Source organism: Pseudophryne corroboree, chromosome 4 (genome assembly GCF_028390025.1).
Source record: "Pseudophryne corroboree isolate aPseCor3 chromosome 4, aPseCor3.hap2, whole genome shotgun sequence".
Lineage (NCBI taxonomy): Eukaryota > Metazoa > Chordata > Amphibia > Anura > Myobatrachidae > Pseudophryne > Pseudophryne corroboree.
Window position 1 is genome coordinate 118,112,417 of NC_086447.1, and position 21,603 is coordinate 118,134,019.

A 21,603-nucleotide genomic window follows, 5' to 3' on the forward strand; every position below is an offset into this window, starting at 1 on the left:
GAATCAGGCCTAGAGTAGGGTTTCCATGCACCTCTGAATCAGGCCCAGCACAAGGTTTCTGTGCACCTCTGAATCAGGCCCAGAGTACAGTTTCCGTGCACCTCTGAATCAGGCCTAGAGTAGGGTTTCCATGCACCTCTGAATCAGGCCCAGAGTACGGTTTCCGTGCACCTCTGAATCAGGCCCAGAGTACGGTTTCCGTGCACCTCTGAATCAGGCCTAGAGTAGGGTTTCCATGCACCTCTGAATCAGGCCCAGAACAAGGTTTCTGTGCACCTCTGAATCAGGCCCAGAGTACGGTTTCCGCGCACCTCTGAATCAGGCCTAGAGTAGGGTTTCCATGCACCTCTGAATCAGGCCCAGGGTAAGGTTTACATCATACTTGCCTACTTTTGAAAAGTAGTTTCAGGGAGATTATAGCTTGAACTCTAATGCCCGCGGCGCACAATTGAGGGGAAGGGTCACATTCCACCCAAGGGGCGTGTCTATCTCCACCTTTGGGCATATCTACTGTCACTCAGGGGTGTGTCCTGCAGTGGCAGGTGAAAACTAAAATACAAAGCACAGTACATGGTTCACACCAGCATCACACCTACATTACACGGCAGGGCTACACCGACATCACAGCTACATTACACGGCAGGGCTACACACCGACATCACACCGACATTACACGGCAGGGCTACACACCGACATCACACAGCAGGGCTACACACCGACATCACACCGACATTACACGGCAGGGCTACACACCGACATCACACCGACATAACACGGCAGGGCTACATGCCGACATCACACCAACATTACACAGCAGGGCTACACACCGACATCACACCGACATTACACGGCAGGGCTACACACCGACATCACAGCTACATTACACGGCAGGGCTACACACCGACATCACACCGACATTATACGGCAGGGCTACACACCGACATCACACCTACATTACACGGATTAGATGTATTTGACCCCTCCTGACTCCATTTCCTTTATACCACCATCATAGACCCAAAGTCCAAATGCTGACAGGAGGGAATACAGGAGCTGTAGGGTAATTTGTGGGACAGCGGAGGGCTCAGATGAAAAACAGTCGGCATCTATGATTTTGGGTTGCAGTCTAGACCCCTGGTTTGGACTTTTGTCACAATTGCACAATGCTTCTATTAAATTGACCTCTATATTGTGCATTTGCCCGATCTATAGAGGAGCTTACTGTACATTCCAGTGCATGAAACATCACAGATCAATATTATTTCCCCTATAGTAAATATGAACCTGTTAGAAGGTCTGTTTGTCCATTGCCATGTGCAGCAGGGGTTAAGACAGAGCCCATGTCCGCTGGTTGTATTTTACATATCTTATTTCTCCAGCAGAACAAGCTAGAACTGCAGCTGCACTAAATTTGACACCCGACTAGGGTGTGTAACAATTAACATGAGACAGAGACCATTCACAGGGCAAAAGCCAGTGACATAGGGTGGGGGGTGAGGAAGGTTGAGCAGATAGGGTCAAGTCTGTGGACCTCGAGTGAAAGTGATAGGGAGAGAGAGGAGCAGGAGATTGGGGGAGGGGATGGGATGGGTAATGCCAGCAATAAAGGGAGATCGTGATTACATACTGCATGCAGGTCCTGGGGGCTGTGAATAAGAGTTGTTGCTGTCACCTTGCTGCGTGTGAGCTGGAGGGGGGGGGGGGGAAGCGAAAAGGGGACTGGGCGTGCCGCCGGGAAGGCAGGCAATCCGTCCTGTGTGTTGGTCGCTTACTCCCCTGCAATGGCAGTGCCACATCCCACAACTCCGCAGTGGCCGGAAAGTATCAGGACTCGCGTCACGCATGCGCAGTCTGATTTCTTGACCGGGAAATTGGGAATCCGGGAGGATTATTTAATTTTCAGGGCAGCGGGGGACTCCACAGTGAACCGGGAGTCTCCCGCAGGATGCGGGAGGGTAGGCAACTATGGTTTACATGCGCCTCTGAATCAGGCCGAGAGTACGGTTTCTGAGTGCCTCTGAATCAGGACCACTGTATCACAGTGCTGAGCCCTTATGTCCTTTTATTTGCTAGATTACAAGAGCGGGTGGTATTCATGTGACCGCCGGTCAGCTGACCGACAGTCACATGACCTCCTCCACCAGCCCGACGGGTCACTGTCCCGATGGTCGGCATGCCGACCAACAGGGACTATTTCCACTCGTGGGTGTCCACGACACCCATAGAGTGGGAATAGAACCCGTGGCAACCGCAGGTCGCCACCGAGCCCGCAGCGTGGCGAGCGCAGTGAGCCCGCAAGGGGCTTGCTGCACTCGCCCCTCCCCGCCGGGATCCCGGCGTCGGTAAGCTGCCGGGATCCCGGCGTCGGTAAGCTGACCGGCGGTCAGGAGACCGGCGGTCAGCCGTACTACACCCACAAGAGCATGTCTAGCACAGACATCTGATATGCTCTGCATTATTAACACATTTCCTTGTTACTAATTTAATTCAGGATTGTGGGCTTTTAAGGTTTGACAAATATGCCATTTGTGATCATAGTCACTGTGAGTGAAACTGTAATGTGATATGGTGGAGACTAAAGTCTCCTTGCTTAGCTCCAGAGGATTCTGCCTGTATGCAGCGCTCTCCCAATTGTATTTCTCAGCGCCATGGACACAGGATTCTGCCTGTATGCAGTGCTCTCCCATTTGCATTTCTCAGCGCCATGGACACAGGATTCTGCCTGTATGCAGCGCTCTCCCATTTGTATTTCTCAGCGCCATGGACACAGGATTCTGTCTGTATGCAGCGCTCTCCCATTTGTATTTCTCAGCGCCATGGACACAGGATTCTGCCTGTATGCAGCGCTCTCCCATTTGTATTTCTCAGCGCCATGGACACAGGATTCTGCCTGTATGCAGCGCTCTCCCATTTGTATTTCTCAGCGCCATGGACACAGGATTCTGCCTGTATGCAGTGCTCTCCCATTTGTATTTTCAGCGCCATGGACACAGGATTCTGCCTGTATGCAGCGCTCTTCCATTTGTATTTCTCAGCACCATGGACACAGGATTCTGCCTGTATGCAGCGCTCTCCCATTTGTATTTCTCAGCGCCATGGACACAGGATTCTGCCTGTATGCAGTGCTCTCCCATTTGTATTTCTCAGCGCCATGGACACAGGATTCTGCCTGTATGCAGCGCTCTTCCATTTGTATTTCTCAGCACCATGGACACAGGATTCTGCCTGTATGCAGCGCTCTCCCATTTGTATTTCTCAGCGCCATGGACACAGGATTCTGTCTGTATGCAGCGCTCTCCCATTTGTATTTCTCAGCGCCATGGACACAGGATTCTGCCTGTATGCAGCGCTCTCCCATTTCTATTTCTCAGCACCATCGACACAGGATTCTGCCTGTATGCAGCGCTCTCCCATTTCTATTTCTCAGCACCATCGACACAGGATTCTGCCTGTATGCAGCGCTCTCCCATTTCTATTTCTCAGCACCATCGACACAGGATTCTGCCTGTATGCAGCGCTCTCCCATTCTTATTTCTGAGCCCCATGGGGGTCATTCTGACCCATTCGCATGCAACGGTTTGTCGCTGCGGTGCAAACGGTTCCAGAATGCACATGCGCGGCGGCCGTACTGCGCACGCACGTCGTTCAGTGACAGGGGTCGCCGGGTTACGTCGCGGACAACGAAGAAAGCGGTCACAGAGACGACCGCAAGAAGATTGACAGAAAGAAGGCGTTCCTGGGCGTCACCAGAACGTTGCCTGCCGTTTTCGAGGAGTGGTGAAGAAAACGCAGGCGTGTCCAGGAGAACGGAGGGTGGATGTCTGACGTCAAAGCCGGCCCCAGCATCGCTGAGATCGTCGCACAGGGTAAGTATGTCCAGGGCTACTTTTGTTCTGCATTACATTTTTTTAGCTTAGCAGGGCTGCACAAGCGATCGCAGCCCTGCTAAGCTAAAATACACTCCCCTATAGGCGTGGACTAGTTGATCGCAGCAGCAGCAAAAAGTTGCTGGCTGCGATCAACTCGGAATGACCACCCATGGACACAGGATTCTGCCTGTATGCAGCGCTCTCCCCTTTGATTTTCTCAGCACCATGGCCCTCATTCCGAGTTGTTCGCTCGCTAGCTGCTTTTAGCAGCATTGCACACGTTAGGCCGCCGCCCTCTGGGAGTGTATCTTAGCTTAGCAGAATAGCGAACGAAAGATTAGCAGAACTGCTACTAAATAATTCCTTGCAGTTTCTGAGTAGCTCCAGACCTACTCACAGATTGCGATCAGCTCAGTCCGTTTAGTTCCTGGTTTGACGTCACAAACATGCCCTGCGTTTGGCCAGCCAGTCCCCTGTTTCTCCAGCCACTCCTGCGTTTTTACCTGGCACGCCTGCGTTTTTTTAGCACACTCCCTGAAAACGGCCAGTTTCCGCCCAGAAACACCCACTTCCTGTCAATCACACTACGATCACTCGAGCGTTGAAAAAAACCTCGCTCGAGCTTGTGTTAATCTCCAAAGTTTTGTGTAAAATTACTAAGCGCATGCTCGCTGCATAACATGCGCATGCACATTTTCCACCTAATCGCTCCGTTGCGAAAAATGGCAACGAGCGATCAACTCGGAATGACCACCCATGGACACAGGATTCTGCATGTATGCAGCGCTCTCCCATTTGTATTTCTCATCATCATGGACACAGGATTCTGCCTGTATGCAGCGCTCTCCCATTTCTATTTCTCAGCACCATGGACACAGGATTCTGCCTGTATGCAGCGCTCTCCCATTCGTATTTCTCAGCACCGTGGACACAGGATTCTGCCTGTATGCAGTGCTCTCCCATTTGTATTTCTCAGCATCATGGACACAGGATTCTGCCTGTATGCAGCGCTCTCCCATTCGTATTTCTCAGCACCATGGACACAGGATTCTGCCTGTATGCAGCGCTCTCCCATTCGTATTTCTCAGCGCCATGGACACAGGATTCTGCCTGTATGCAGCGCTCTCCCATTGGTATTTCTCAGCACCATGGACACAGGATTCTGCCTGTATGCAGCGCTCTCCCCTTTGATTTTCTCAGCTCTGTGGACACAGGATTCTGCCTGTATGCAGCGCTCTCCCTTTTGATTTTCTCAGCACCATGTACACAGGATTCTGCCTGTATACAGCGCTCTCCCATTCGTATTGCTCAGCACTATGGACACAGGATTCTGCCTGTATACAGCGCTCTCCCATTCATATTTCTGTGCACCATGGACACAGGATTCTGCCTGTATGCAGCTCTCTCCCATTTCTATTTCTCAGCACCATTTGAGAATTGTCAGACGGACCAGATCAGAATATGGATAATGAGCCTAATACTCTCTGCAAAAGCAGTTTAAATAGGTTGGACGGTTTGAATTTGTCGCCAGCGTGATGTAAGCGGTCACATAAACGCAGTTTTCATTTATGGGATGAATCTTCTGCCTGCACCTAGAGCACGAAGGAAGCAGAGGAGACAGCACTACCAGCTGCAAGCTCAGGAAAGGGCATAGAGGAGGCAGGTTCCCGACAGCAGAAGCCCAGCACCCACCAACTAGTGACCTGCAACCACCCAGGGAGACCAGCGCTGCCGGACCCAGTGCAACTGCAAAGGAGCCAGGCTGTAGTGCGCTGCAACAGTAATGCAGATGAGCAGCCATTTCTGTTGAAATGGTTACATCAATGGCTGCCAACCATAATCTTCCAATGTCAATCTCTAACCTAAAAGATTGGCAAGGTCCAAAGTACTCTAATTTCCATGATAACGGTTGGTTGTGAATATTAATGCTTAGGGAGTGGTTTCTGTCCTTGCACCCGTCACACACAAAGTGACTTACAGTATAAATAAAATAAAACAAAATGCAAGCAACCTGCTTCTAGAACAACACGCTATTGCAGCTGCGACTGCATCTTTTTTGCCCAGCGAAACTGCGTCCGACAGCCAATGGGTTCCTACTGACACGCCCACCTACTGTGGCACTAATGCACTGCTCTGTTCAGGAGTGTAGTGAGGGTGGCTCCAGTGGAGCATGGAGTCGCAGAATGACCGTCAGAACACACAGAGCCGGCCCTAACCAATATGATGCCCTAGGCAAGATTTTGGCTGGTGCCCCCCTAGCACCACCGCTGGTTCCGCCTCTGACCTTGCACCTCTTTCCCAGCACCATTACCCCTCACCCATAGCAGTCCTTATTTTGGGGTTTGTACCCCCTGTATTTTAAATAGGAACAGTTCGCACATTTGGCGCACAGCCCAAAAAGGGGTGTGTTTTTGCAGGCAAGGGGCATGGCCACACAATAGTAACCCCAATTCCAATTACGCCACACAGTACTGCAACTTTATTCACATTTGATCATGCCATAGTGTCCATAATTCATATTACATCCCACAGTAGTATCACTTTACCTTATAAACGTTACTCCTCACAGTAGAGCCCCTTATTCACATTACATCACACTGAATTGCTCTTTATTCACATTACACCACACCCTATTGCTCTTTATTCACATTAGACGACACAATAATGCCCTTTCTATACGCAAAGCCACATAGTCGAGCACCTTATACACATAATGCCATACATTAGTAACGCATTTATACACATAATTCCACACAGTACTGCCCCTTACACATATGAGACACATTAATGTCCTTATAAACATAATGCATCTTACACATTATGACAACCTTTATTAATGCCCTTTTACACATAATGTCCCTTACACATATGCCGCACATTATTAATGCCCTTATACACATAGTGACACACATAGTGACCCTACACATTTGCTGCACATTATTAGTGCCCCTATACACATAATGACACACATACAGTAGTACCCTGTTACACATACAGTATGCTGTACATTATTAATGCTGTTATACACATAATGACACACAGTGCCCCTTACACATATGTTGCACATTATTAATGCATTTTTACATGACACACATAATGCTCCTTACACATATTCCGAACACTACTGCACAACCAACCCACTCACATGCACACAGCACTCACACTGCCACTAGCACTGTGACCTCTGCCTCTGCTTGGATACAGATGTGTCCTCATAAATCTTGCCTCAATGCTAACGTCGGGCACCTTTTTTTTATGAAAATGCAGCTTATTTGCATTGCTATGTGGCTAGGATGCACAAGCAGCTTCTGCTGATTAAAATGATATGCAGCATGCCTCTATACTGTGTGAGACTGTGGCTGTATCTGCATATGAAATGCTACACACAGAATATAGGCATGCCGCATATCATTTTAATCAGCAGAAGCTGCTGATGCCCCTAGGCATATCAAATGCCCTAGGCACTTGCCTAGTTTGCCTATGCCTATGGCCGGCTCTAAGAACACACCCACACCTGGCTAGCCCACTACCCTGTTACCTCCAAGGAACGCCCACTGAAATGACAGGCATCTGCGTCCAAATTTGTTTAGCGATATCCATCTGTGCACAAGCACAGTACGACTCGGATGCATTATTGCACGCACAGGCTGAAAGCAGCAGCTACGTCCACCTGACGACACAACAGCGCCACCAGTGCTTCAGACCCAAAGTGAGCTGATACTTTGAGATAATCTGCTCTTTTTGGAAGGGGCTGATTGATTTAGCTTTGGCTACAAGTTGTTATTATACTTTATCATGCGAGACAGGCTGTGCGGTTATGACTCATAGGGATGACAGATGCTTACACTACGGATTTTGACACAGCTATCAATTAGTGGAAAGGAAATAGTTATGTGCATTAGATGCTTACAGAACATCCATTTGAAAATGACTCAAGTTTAATATTGTGGAATTATTAAAAAAAACTCCTTCAACAAAATATGTAAATAGATATAATAATATATAGCAGTACTGGTCAAGAGTATATTATATGGCACAGCAGTTGGTGGAACGTTTGAGATGACTAATAATTAGATGAGGAATTCTCTTATATGAGTGTAAAAGCCACATGATATCCATTAACAGTGCAGACTCCTGTTTCCAGCAATAAAGGACATTTATCCTAACATTTGCCTAGTCTCCTACTCCTTCTTTACGTTTTATAAAGGACCCAGGGGAGATGCAGCAAGCCTTGGAGAGAGATAAAGTGGAAAGAGATTGTAAGTACCAACCAATCAGCTCCTGTCATTTTTCTAGCATAGCCTGTAAAATGACAGAAGCTGGTTGGTTGGTTCTTTATCTCACTCTCCTTTATTTATCTCCAAAGCTAGATACTGTACATCGTCCCCGCAGTCACTTCCCCCTCCAGGAAATACACCTGCATATATCTGAAAGGAGAGGAATACACCTAACGGTGATCAGTTCATGTTACAACGACAGTCATTGTTATTTTTGTAATTCCGGGGGGGGGAATTGAATTCAGGGTTTTGTTCAGCTGTGTGTGTTCTGGTGAAACACAGTAGCCCAACATAGCTGCTAACTTTCATCTACAGCTCTCTAGCTACTCATGGATGTCTTTCAAGAAGGGGGCACAACAACCCAATATACTGATGTCTAATGTAGGATGCAGTCCAGGCTACTTTGCTGCCCAGGGGCTGACACTGGATTCTCTCTTCATCCGACAGACCTCCAGTAACTGCCTCCAGGGGGTATATTTGGGCGCACTTTATTTTATCTGCTTTCTGTGCACGTCTCTAGCTATACAGAAAAGCAGGTTTGATTCCGCACTGGTTATCAATAATTTATATAATTAGTATGAACCAACATTTGTAAACTACTGGGGAATAAATCCCTACATTTCCACTTTTGGTGGTGCACCAAAAAGTCAGTAATGCTTATTGTGTATAAATAACAAAGAAAAGAAAAATAGAAGACTCCTTTTTTTGCGCACTCTTGAAAAGGACAATATCATATGTCTAGTTGAAGTTAATTAAAACGTAACTTTTATTTGTTACTTTAAAATAATGTCTCTTAAGAACAAACAGATTGAATAAAATAAATCAATATGGGCAGTTAGCGATGAATTAGAATAGAGTATATCACATTCTTATACACCTCATTGGGTAATAATCAGCGGGGAAATCAATAATGATCCTGCTGCCGGAATATGCACACCTACTAAATTTCACGTCTCTAGCTACTCAGCCTGTGCTGTTGATGCAATTGCAATTTCTGCAATCTGTTTGGCATTTATTGTGACTGCAACACCCACGATACACCCACTGCATGCCACGCATCGCAGAAATTGCGGACCCATCCCAGTGACACGCCTCCACCACTTCAGACTTGGCGCATGCGATTATTCGCATTTGCAACTGATGCTAAATGAGGCCCTTTGTTAAAAAATAACAATGTAGCATTCGCCAGTTTTCAAATGTTGACCTCCAAAGGCAGTAGCACCCACTTAAATATGGTAACAGGAGTAGAGCAACCACACAAATAGGTAATGAGGTTACAGTATTTTGCTCACCTCTTTTGAAGCAAGCAAGTACTGTAGTTAATAGACAGGAAATCCAGGATTAGTATACAGTTATGGAAATTATGGCAGGCAGTAGATAAGCAATGCATAGTACAAAAACAATTTTATAGGTTCCGTACACAGGAGGGTAGGTAAGTGTAATACCCCAAATTAGGTGCAGGAACATGAGACTGACTGTAATACCCCAAATTAGATGTGGGAACATGAGACTGAGTGTAATGCCCCCAAATTAGGTGCGGGAACATGAGACTGAGTGTAATACCCCAAATTAGGTGCGGGAAAATTAGACTTACAATGACCATTTTTTGGGTATGATCTGAGAAGTAGGCCTTTAGGAAAATTCTCCCTTCAGACACAAAGACTGACAATAGTTTTTCTTCAATTTATTAGAACGAATGAGCAGTATTAAAACAAAAACAGTCTATGTAATTGATCAACCTTTTTAAAAAACAAAACAGTTCAACACAAGAAGGTTACTTTGGTAATTGTGGTGCACCAGCTACGCTGTGCTATGTCTGAGTGAGACAGCACTTCACTAAAAAAACGACTACAGGGCCTGCAGTCACAAATGTAATACACCGCTCCCCTAGGCATAGTGACCTGACACCTAAAAACAAGGGGTAACCCTGTCTAATTTTTTTGGGTACCCTTATCAATGGGGGTACCACATTCTTCCCTCTTAGAATTATATGTGTCCTCACGTATTACTTTGTACTATAACTTGCATTGAACACCTATTACACATACAGTACTGTATATCACTAATACAAAAACATCTATATATCACTAATACAAAAACAGAAGTCAAGCCTTGAACTGGGTACAGCTCTTTTAAAAGGCTAGCTATTGTGTCAGAGGGAAAACAGGTCTGACTTAGATTCTTTGATCTTGTTTGTAGATGCCAAATTAATAATGTAATACTATTAGATGCGGGAACATGAGACGGAGAGTGAGGTACTTGCAATGACCAGGTACGGGGTATAATCAGAGAAGTAGGCCTTTAGGTGAATTATCCCCTCAGACACAATGGGTGTAGTACGGCTGACCGGCGGGGTCAGCTTACCGACGCCGGGATCCCGGCAGCATACCAACGCGGGAGGGGTGAGTGCAGCAAGCCCCTTGCGGCCTCGCTGCGCTCGCCACGCTGCGGGCTCGGTGGCGACCTGCGGCCGGTCGCCACGGGTTCTATTCCCACTCTATGGGTGTCGTGGACACCCACGAGTGGAAATAGTCCCTGTTGGTCGGCATGCCGACCATCGGGACAGTGACCCGTTGGGCTGGTGGAGGAGGTCATGTGACTGTCGGTCAGCTGACTGGCGGTCACATGAATACCACCCGACACAATAACCGACAACAGCTTTTCTTTGAAAATAGATGTTACATTTATTAGAGTGAATGAGTAGTATTATAACAATAAAACAGTTTATGTAATTAATCAACTTTAGTAAAAAAATAGTTCAGCACAAGAAGGTTGAAAAGGGTAAAAGCCGGAAACATAGTAAATGTATTGAAAAAGCGTGAACTCATCTAAAGTGCATTGGGAAAGCCGGAAATCATAGTAAATGTATTTAAAAAGCCCTACACTGGGTTTAAAAGGTGGGGTGTTACTAACTATTTGAAGATCTGGGTGTGTTAATATTTCATAGGCTTCTTATATAGAAAACTACATGCAGGTTACTGTGGTACTAGTAGTGCATTGGCTTTGGTTTGAGCAGAGTCTATGTGGAAAAGAAAACCACTCTGTAAAACACAGTTCTAGGTGTCCCCTCTTCTAAGGGTACAGGGCTTACTAAACCACCTTGCCCTACTCCATTCTTGAGCAGAGCCTAAGCAGCTACTAAGGGATCTTGTGGGTACATTTATTTTACTGTCTGCAGCCTCCTGGACTTCCAGCAGGGGTCTCTGCTGCGGACCTTCTGGGGGAATCACTGCCTGCGTCTTCTGTGTATCTTAGCGCCGGCTTGATGCAGCTGGATTTTGTCACTGTGTTGTCGGTGCAACAGAGCCGCTGACCCCAGACCTTTCCTGCTGTCTCCATCTTCCCGACCTCTGGGCATCATCTTTCTCCTGTTAGTCTATGCTGCACTTCTGGCTCCACAGGTACATTCTGTGTCTGAGCTCCCTCCTACTACTTGGCTGCCTCTCTTATCCCTGTCCTGCTGGATGTTCCGCCTCTCCTCTGGGTCTCTGTTACCTTACTGGCCTGAGATCCTCTGGAGACAGCCAACCCCTAGGGCTCCTTTACCATGCCACCTGAGCCCATATCAGCTGTGGGAATTTTTCTGGGAATTTGTGTTGCAGGCCTGCTCAGGGAAGTTGCCAGTCTCTCCTGCACATGTTCAGTGAGGGCCCTGAAAAAAGGGGCACATAAAGGTCACCAGGCTGCTCTGTTAGGTTTGAGGGGGACAGCACTTCACAAAAAAAAGAACTACAGGGGCTGCAGTCACATATGTAATACACCTCTCCCCTAGACACAGTGACCTGACAATTAAAAACAAGGGGTAACCCTATCTAACTTTTTGGGGTGTCACTATTTATGTGGGGGTACAACACGAAGCATATTCCAGAAAGTGTCAGATGTTTGGTACACAGTAAAGCAGGAATTAGCAGACAAGAGTGAAGTAAAGTGTGGTTGAGGAGCAAATATAGGGGTTGTCAACGGGGAAGACAGATGTCTACACCACAGGTTCTCAAACTCGGTCCTCAGGACCCCACACAGTGCATGTTTTGCAGGTCTCCTCACAGAATCGCAAGTGAAATAGTTAGCTCCACCTGTGGATCTTTTAAAATGGGTCAGTGAGTAATTAATACACCTGTGCACCTGCTGGGTTACCTGCAAAACATGCATTGTGTGGGGTCCTGAGGACCGAGTTTGAGAACCTACGGTCTACACTGATGCAGATACACAGAGCAATCAACTAGCACCGAGTACTAGGTGGGATCCTATTACAAAAATAGTACTAGAGTGCCAATATATAAGGAAAGGCAGATTGAGCATGTGCAATTGTCTTCAGACAAACCAGGGACCTGGTTACTAGTCTCAGCCTGTGGGCAATGTCTCCGAACACATGAGAACCATACCAGCCAGTCAATTTACCAAAGCAAGAGGCATAGATGTTAAATGTGCACTGAGACCTTGCAACTCATTGTCTTTCTTACAATTACTGTACATGACGTTTTAAACCATTGTTGTGTGGATTCCATTTTTTATGGCATTTGTGAAATGTACTTCAGAGGAGAACTTTAAACTATACTTTGACCTTAAGACATCATGTTTTCATTGCTTGAGAAAGCGTTTAGTTATTGCAAACCTGTGGCATGCCCCATGTATTTTCTTCAAGTAAAACAGCACTTCCGAGGACTGCATACTGACAGATGGCTGCAACATGACATTTCAGGAAACCAAGAGATGTTAAGAGTTCATTTTATTTTTATTGTGTTCAAGAAACTTGTATTGTTTTTTTATTTGATCTATTTTCAGAACAGTCTTATTTTAAATCATGAATTACAGTACAGAATGAATCTGAAAATCTAATGTTAGCTTACTAATTGTGTAAATAATTCATTTTTAACAATAGTAAAATTAAGCAAAATATATTAATTTTTAAGCCCAAATGGTTTAGATTAATGTTTACTGTAGATAGTGAATAATTCTATATAAATTAATGTTTCCATAACAATGGATCAGATATGTGTTTTTTTTAATCATGTATTGGCAATAAATTAACTTTACCATTAAACTCATTATGCCTCAAAGTAATGGCTTATTATAGTAAGTGCACATCAATAGGTAGCCTGGAGACAGCACGCAAGGGCGTTAGATGTTCCAATTAACCTTAGCAAGAGAAAAATCAAGCTTGAAGTTGAGTCTTGGGCTTTCTCTCTATTTAAGTGATATTGGGGTGGGGTACTAATTATCCAGTCACCAACTTCTCTGGGAGCCCTGGAATGCAGTCAAGATTTATTCATGCCCCCAATATGGCACAGTAACGTCAACAGACCACTCCTTTGGTTTTGGGTCCCTCCCAATTTCTTGACCACAGTGGGTGATCGTGAAGGAAGTACAGTAAGCATCCAACCATCCCGAATTCAGCAGGACAGTTCCGATTTTCAGTCACTGTCCCACCTGCGGGCCGCAGTTTCCCACTGGGGCAGAGGAGGTAGTTGGAGGACCACTATGTAAGCGCTGCTCTGCATGTGCGTGTCATCCACACAATGGGGACTTCCTAGCACCTCCTGGAGCATGGCAAACCCCCTGCTTGACAAAAAACAGAAGGTTTGGTTTAGATAATACAGTACATCAGACATATGCAGGCCCAACGATCAGGAAAGCCACTTACCAGATTCTCTTTCTGGTGCAATGACCAATCAGATCCACAGACACACACGCACACAGCAGATTTGGTAAGAAAATCTGTTGACACTGGACATGGGCAGCAGGACCAATTTGCCATTTATACTGCATGTGGTGGCTGTTGGCCATGCTGTGGGGAGGAGGAGTTTCCGGACAGCTGGAACACCTCCCCACCCGCGTTTACCTATGAGTATAGTTACCCTATGTCAGACTTATCGACTTTCTGGCTACCCCATACGGGATGGAGCAGCCATAACGGTAGCCTCGTTGCAAATGGGCAGTCATCATAGCCCTGTTCACTGCTATTCAATGCCCTGATTCAGCACGAATTGGGTCATCAGCCTTCCTGGACCACCCACCTTTTGGGTGGGCTGCGGGGGAGATACGGGGGTGAGGCCGGATCCGGGAGACTTGCCTACCTTTTTGTGGGGCTGCGACCGCCACCTGATTTTCAGGAGTCTCCTGGCCGATACGGGAGGGTAGGCAAGTATTCCCTATGTGCACAAATAAAGGAAATTACTTGAGCAGAACCCATCTAACTAAGGTAATGCTCTTTATAGGAAGCTGTTATGCAAAAAAAGCCCCTCTGGATGTATTGCAAGGATGACAAAATGATACACACTTTGATGCTGAATAAAGAGCATAGCAACAAGTAAATAAGGTAAAGCAATATGATAGTAAAAGTTTCATGGCATACGCAGCACACACTAAGGGGTACATTTACTAAGCAGTGATAAGAGCAGAGAAGTGAGCCAGTGAAGAAGTTGCCCATGGCAACCAATCAGCACTGAAGTAACATCTATCATTTGCATACTATAAAATGATACAGAGCTGCTGATTGGTTGATGAGGACATTTCTCCACTGGCTCACTTCTCCGCTCTTATCACTGCTTAGTAAATGTTCCCCTAAGGCAGGGGTCTTCAACCCGTGGCCCGCGGGCCACAGGTGGCCCGCTGCTATGGTTTCCATGGCCCGCCGACGCGCCCGCCCGCAGCGCACATATGAACACAAAAAAAAAATAATTTTTTTTTCCCTTTCCCGGAGTCATGTGACTCCCCCGCACTGTCACTGGTTGCCTGTGAAGAAGGGGAGTAGCTCCTCTTAGGCTGGTCAGTGGTCTGGTCACCCTTACTGTGTCTCCCTCCCTGTGTCTCCCTCCGCCTGCAGTGTTGAATAGGTGGGTGAGAGCGGCGGGGACCCGGCTGGGGGGGGTGCGGCAAGTTACCATTGAGAGCAGGGGGCAGTGCGGGAACCCGGCGGGCGGGAGCGGAGGGGGTGCGGCAGCATGTATGCAGCCTGAGCATGGCTGTGTGCGGCGGGGACCCGGCGCGGGGGGGGGGGGGGGGGGGGCTGCGGCAGGAGAATAAAAGTGTATAAGTGTTGAGGGCAGGGGGCAGTGCAGGAACCCGGCGTGCGGGAGCGGCGGGGACGGGGGTGCGGCAGCCTGAGCATGGCAGTGAATAAATTAGTATTGAGGGCAGGGGGCGTGGCGGGGGACCCAGCAGGGGGTGTATTAAGTATTAAGAGCAGAGATGGCAGGGAGCATGCTTTGACAATGCTGCTGTCTGTCTGTGATGGGGAGGAGGGAGGGTATGATAGCACCTATGTCTTGACATAGGCGCTATCATACCCTCCCTCCCCCCATCACAGACAGACAGCAGCAATATTGTGAAAGCATGCCCACATTATACCCACCAGTCCAGTGATACTGCCGTATGAGTCCAGTTCAGTGCTTACAGACCAACATCTTGAGAATACTCTGCGCATAGCGACTTCTAACATTGATGCCAACATCGACAAGCTGGCCAAGCAAAAACAATGCCAAGTTTCCCACTGATATGAACTTATTATAATAACAAAGGTAAAGTAGACCATGTTTCATTCATTAAATTACAATAATTATCTTTTGAAGTCTTTTTTATGGTCTTATGAGTCTAGAAAAGGTCTCATTACAATCATAAATTAAAATTTAGATTCTAAATACCGCAGTATAGCTTAGTGGCCCTCGGCTTCGTTTCATTTTTTTATGTGGCCCACACTGTCTTAAAGGTTGAAGACCCCTGCCCTAAGGCATATTTGCTTACTTTTGAAAAAAACATTTCAGGGAGAATGTGCGTGCAATACCTATGCATGCTAAAGTGGACATGCATTACTCCACCTGAAAGGGGTGCAGTGGCAGTTGCAGAAGTGGGGCTGCAACGCAGTCCAAAATTCAAATAGGAGAACCACATCTGCTCTCAGTAAGTTTCAGTTGGCGATGTGTGGTAGCGTTTGGGGTGACAGTTGGTGTACTGTAGTTCCCTTATTTGAATTTTGGACTACATTTCCACCCATCCTCTGAAGCCACCACTGGAGGGGTGTCATAACATTTGTAAATAAGCCCCAAAGCAGTAACATAGTTTAACTCACATACAATAGATAGATAGATAGATAGATACACAGGCAGATGTTGCAGTTGCTCTGAGGGTGGGTTTTACTAAAGGAAAAATGCAGTAAAATGGGTTTCTTACAGCATTTTCAAATGTACTAAACCCTGGCCGCCCGCTTACTGATGCGGAGAGTATCGCCATAAAAAGCTTCTTACCGCATCCTATCACATTCCACCACCCCACCTCGCACCACTCACTCCGACCCCCCTCACCCGCATTCTGTCAGCCCCCTGACATGCTCTCCTCTTCCCCCGAAACACAGCCAGTTGTCCTTCCGGCTGCAGGGAGGAGGAGGAGGAGCCCGGGACTGGCTACAGATGTCACCTCCCAGGGCTGGGAGGTGATGGAGACCCCCGTAGACCCTAACAGGTATCGCAGGGGGCCTCTGTCATCGCGTTGCGATACTAATCGCATATGTCAGTACATATGAGATTAGCATCGCTGTGATGGCTGGCGATGTATGCTAGTACATCCCACCCTGATTCTTTTCAGGGCTTGTTTGTGTTTTATGTATTACACAGAAGTGGTTCTTATTTAAAAATGCATGTAGCCATAGTGATCATTGTACCTTATATAACCAATGCAGGGGATTAACGCTAATGATCCCATTTCCTCCTGGTTTTGGTTTTGGTTTTAATCCAGCATCGTGTTTTGCAATTCGGATTGCATTTTTTGGTTAGGTTTTAGATTTGTTTAAAATCAATGAAAATCAATAAAGCAATCCAAAACTAGAGATGAGCGCCTGAAATTTTTCGGGTTTTGTGTTTTGGTTTTGGGTTCGGTTCCGCGGCCGTGTTTTGGGTTCGAACGCGTTTTGGCAAAACCTCACCGAATTTTTTTTGTCGGATTCGGGTGTGTTTTGGATTCGGGTGTTTTTTTCAAAAAACACTAAAAAACAGCTTAAATCATAGAATTTGGGGGTCATTTTGATCCCAAAGTATTATTAACCTCAAAAACCATAATTTACACTCATTTTCAGTCTATTCTGAATACCTCACACCTCACAATATTATTTTTAGTCCTAAAATTTGCACCGAGGTCGCTGTGTGAGTAAGATAAGCGACCCTAGTGGCCGACACAAACACCGGGCCCATCTAGGAGTGGCACTGCAGTGTCACGCAGGATGTCCCTTCCAAAAAACCCTCCCCAAACAGCACATGACGCAAAGAAAAAAAGAGGCGCAATGAGGTAGCTGTGTGAGTAAGATTAGCGACCCTAGTGGCCGACACAAACACCGGGCCCATCTAGGAGTGGCACTGCAGTGTCACGCAGGATGGCCCTTCCAAAAAACCCTCCCCAAACAGCACATGACGCAAAGAAAAAAAGAGGCGCAATGAGGTAGCTGTGTGAGTAAGATTAGCGACCCTAGTGGCCGACACAAACACCGGGCCCATCTAGGAGTGGCACTGCAGTGTCACGCAGGATGTCCCTTCCAAAAAACCCTCCCCAAACAGCACATGACGCAAAGAAAAAAAGAGGCGCAATGAGGTAGCTGTGTGAGTAAGATTAGCGACCCTAGTGGCCGACACAAACACCGGGCCCATCTAGGAGTGGCACTGCAGTGTCACGCAGGATGTCCCTTCCAAAAAACCCTCCCCAAACAGCACATGACGCAAAGAAAAAAAGAGGCGCAATGAGGTAGCTGACTGTGTGAGTAAGATTAGCGACCCTAGTGGCCGACACAAACACCGGGCCCATTTAGGAGTGGCACTGCAGTGTCACGCAGGATGTCCCTTCCAAAAAACCCTCCCCAATCAGCACATGATGCAAAGAAAAAGAAAAGAAAAAAGAGGTGCAAGATGGAATTGTCCTTGGGCCCTCCCACCCACCCTTATGTTGTATAAACAAAACAGGACATGCACACTTTAACCAACCCATCATTTCAGTGACAGGGTCTGCCACACGACTGTGACTGATATGACGGGTTGGTTTGGACCCCCCCAAAAAAGAAGCAATTAATCTCTCCTTGCACAAACTGGCTCTACAGAGGCAAGATGTCCACCTCATCATCACCCTCCGATATATCACCGTGTACATCCCCCTCCTCACAGATTATCAATTCGTCCCCACTGGAATCCACCATCTCAGCTCCCTGTGTACTTTGTGGAGGCAATTGCTGCTAGTCAATGTCTCCGCGGAGGAATTGATTATAATTCATTTTAATGAACATCATCTTCTCCACATTTTCTGGATGTAACCTCGTACGCCGATTGCTGACAAGGTGAGCGGCGGCACTAAACACTCTTTCGGAGTACACACTTGTGGGAGGGCAACTTAGGTAGAATAAAGCCAGTTTGTGCAAGGGCCTCCAAATTGCCTCTTTTTCCTGCCAGTATAAGTACGGACTGTGTGACGTGCCTACTTGGATGCGGTCACTCATATAATCCTCCACCATTCTATCAATGTTGAGAGAATCATATGCAGTGACAGTAGACGACATGTCCGTAATCGTTGTCAGGTCCTTCAGTCCGGACCAGATGTCAGCATCAGCAGTCGCTCCAGACTGCCCTGCATCACCGCCAGCGGGTGGGCTCGGAATTCTGAGCCTTTTCCTCGCACCCCCAGTTGCGGGAGAATGTGAAGGAGGAGATGTTGACAGGTCGCGTTCCGCTTGACTTGACAATTTTGTCACCAGCAGGTCTTTCAACCCCAGCAGACTTGTGTCTGCCGGAAAGAGAGATCCAAGGTAGGCTTTAAATCTAGGATCGAGCACGGTGGCCAAAATGTAGTGCTCTGATTTCAACAGATTGACCACCCGTGAATCCTTGTTAAGCGAATTAAGGGCTCCATCCACAAGTCCCACATGCCTAGCGGAATCGCTCCGTGTTAGCTCCTCCTTCAATGTCTCCAGCTTCTTCTGCAAAAGCCTGATGAGGGGAATGACCTGACTCAGGCTGGCAGTGTCTGAACTGACTTCACGTGTGGCAAGTTCAAAGGGCATCAGAACCTTGCACAACGTTGAAATCATTCTCCACTGCGCCTGAGACAGGTGCATTCCACCTACTATATCGTGCTCAATTGTATAGGCTTGAATGGCCTTTTGCTGCTCCTCCAACCTCTGAAGCATATAGAGGGTTGAATTCCACCTCGTTACCACTTCTTGCTTCAGATGATGGCAGGGCAGGTTCAGTAGTTTTTGGTGGTGCTCCAGTCTTCTGTACGTGGTGCCTGTACGCCGAAAGTGTCCCGCAATTCTTCTGGCCACCGACAGCATCTCTTGCACGCCCCTGTCGTTTTTAAAAAAATTCTGCACCACCAAATTCAAGGTATGTGCAAAACATGGGACGTGCTGGAATTTGCCCATATTTAATGCACACACAATATTGCTGGCGTTGTCCGATGCCACAAATCCACAGGAGAGTCCAATTGGGGTAAGCCATTCCGCGATGATCTTCCTCAGTTGCCGTAAGAGGTTTTCAGCTGTGTGCGTATTCTGGAAAGCGGTGATACAAAGCGTAGCCTGCCTAGGAAAGAGTTGGCGTTTGCGAGATGCTGCTACTGGTGCCGCCGCTGCTGTTCTTGCGGCGGGAGTCCATACATCTACCCAGTGGGCTGTCACAGTCATATAGTCCTGACCCTGCCCTGCTCCACTTGTCCACATGTCCGTGGTTAAGTGGACATTGGGTACAACTGCATTTTTTAGGAGACTGGTGAGTCTTTTTCTGACGTCCGTGTACATTCTCGGTATCGCCTGCCTAGAGAAGTGGAACCTAGATGGTATTTGGTACCGGGGGCACACTGCCTCAATAAATTGTCTAGTTCCCTGTGAACTAACGGCGGATACCGGACGCACGTCTAACACCAACATAGTTGTCAAGGCCTCAGTTATCCGCTTTGCAGCAGGATGACTGCTGTGATATTTCATCTTCCTCGCAAAGGACTGTTGAACAGTCAATTGCTTACTGGAAGTAGTACAAGTGGGCTTACGACTTCCCCTCTGGGATGACCATCGACTCCCAGCAGCAACAACAGCAGCGCCAGCAGCAGTAGGCGTTACACGCAAGGATGCATCGGAGGAATCCCAGGCAGGAGAGGAATCGTCAGAATTGCCAGTGACATGGCCTGCAGGACTATTGGCATTCCTGGGGAAGGAGGAAATTGACACTGAGGGAGTTGGTGGGGTGGTTTGCGTGAGCTTGGTTACAAGAGGAAGGGATTTACTGGTCAGTGGACTGCTTCCGCTGTCACCCAAAGTTTTTGAACTTGTCACTGACTTATTATGAATGCGCTGCAGGTGACGTATAAGGGAGGATGTTCCGAGGTGGTTAACGTCCTTACCCCTACTTATTACAGCTTGACAAAGGGAACACACGGCTTGACACCTGTTGTCCGCATTTCTGGTGAAATACCTCCACACCGAAGAGCTGATTTTTTTGGTATTTTCACCTGGCATGTCAACGGCCATATTCCTCCCACGGACAACAGGTGTCTCCCCGGGTGCCTGACTTAAACAAACCACCTCACCATCAGAATCCTCCTGGTCAATTTCCTCCCCAGCGCCAGCAACACCCATATCCTCCTCATCCTGGTGTACTTCAACACTGACATCTTCAATCTGACTATCAGGAACTGGACTGCGGGTGCTCCTTCCAGCACTTGCAGGGGGCGTGCAAATGGTGGAAGGCGCATGCTCTTCACGTCCAGTGTTGGGAAGGTCAGGCATCGCAACTGACACAATTGGACTCTCCTTGTGGATTTGGGATTTCGAAGAATGCACAGTTCTTTGCTGTGCTGCTTTTGCCAGCTTGAGTCTTTTCATTTTTCTAGCGAGAGGCTGAGTGCTTCCATCCTCATGTGAAGCTGAACCACTAGCCATGAACATAGGCCAGGGCCTCAGCCGTTCCTTGCCACTCCGTGTCGTAAATGGCATATTGGCAAGTTTACGCTTCTCCTCCGACAATTTTATTTTAGGTTTTGGAGTCCTTTTTTTTCTGATATTTGGTGTTTTGGATTTGACATGCTCTGTACTATGACATTGGGCATCGGCCTTGGCAGACGACGTTGCTGGCATTTCATCGTCTCGGCCATGACTAGTGGCAGCAGCTTCAGCACGAGGTGGAAGTGGATCTTGATCTTTCCCTAATTTTGGAACCTCAACATTTTTGTTCTCCATATTTTAATAGGCACAACTAAAAGGCACCTCAGGTAAACAATGGAGATGGATACTAGTATACAATTATGGACTGCCTGCCGAGTGCAGACACAGAGGTAGCCACAGCCGTGAACTACCGTACTGTACTGTGTCTGCTGCTAATATAGACTGGTTGATAAAGAGATGTCTATGTAACTATGTATGTATAAAGAAGAAAGAAAAAAAAAACACGGTTAGGTGGTATACAATTATGGACGGACTGCCTGCCGAGTGCAGACAC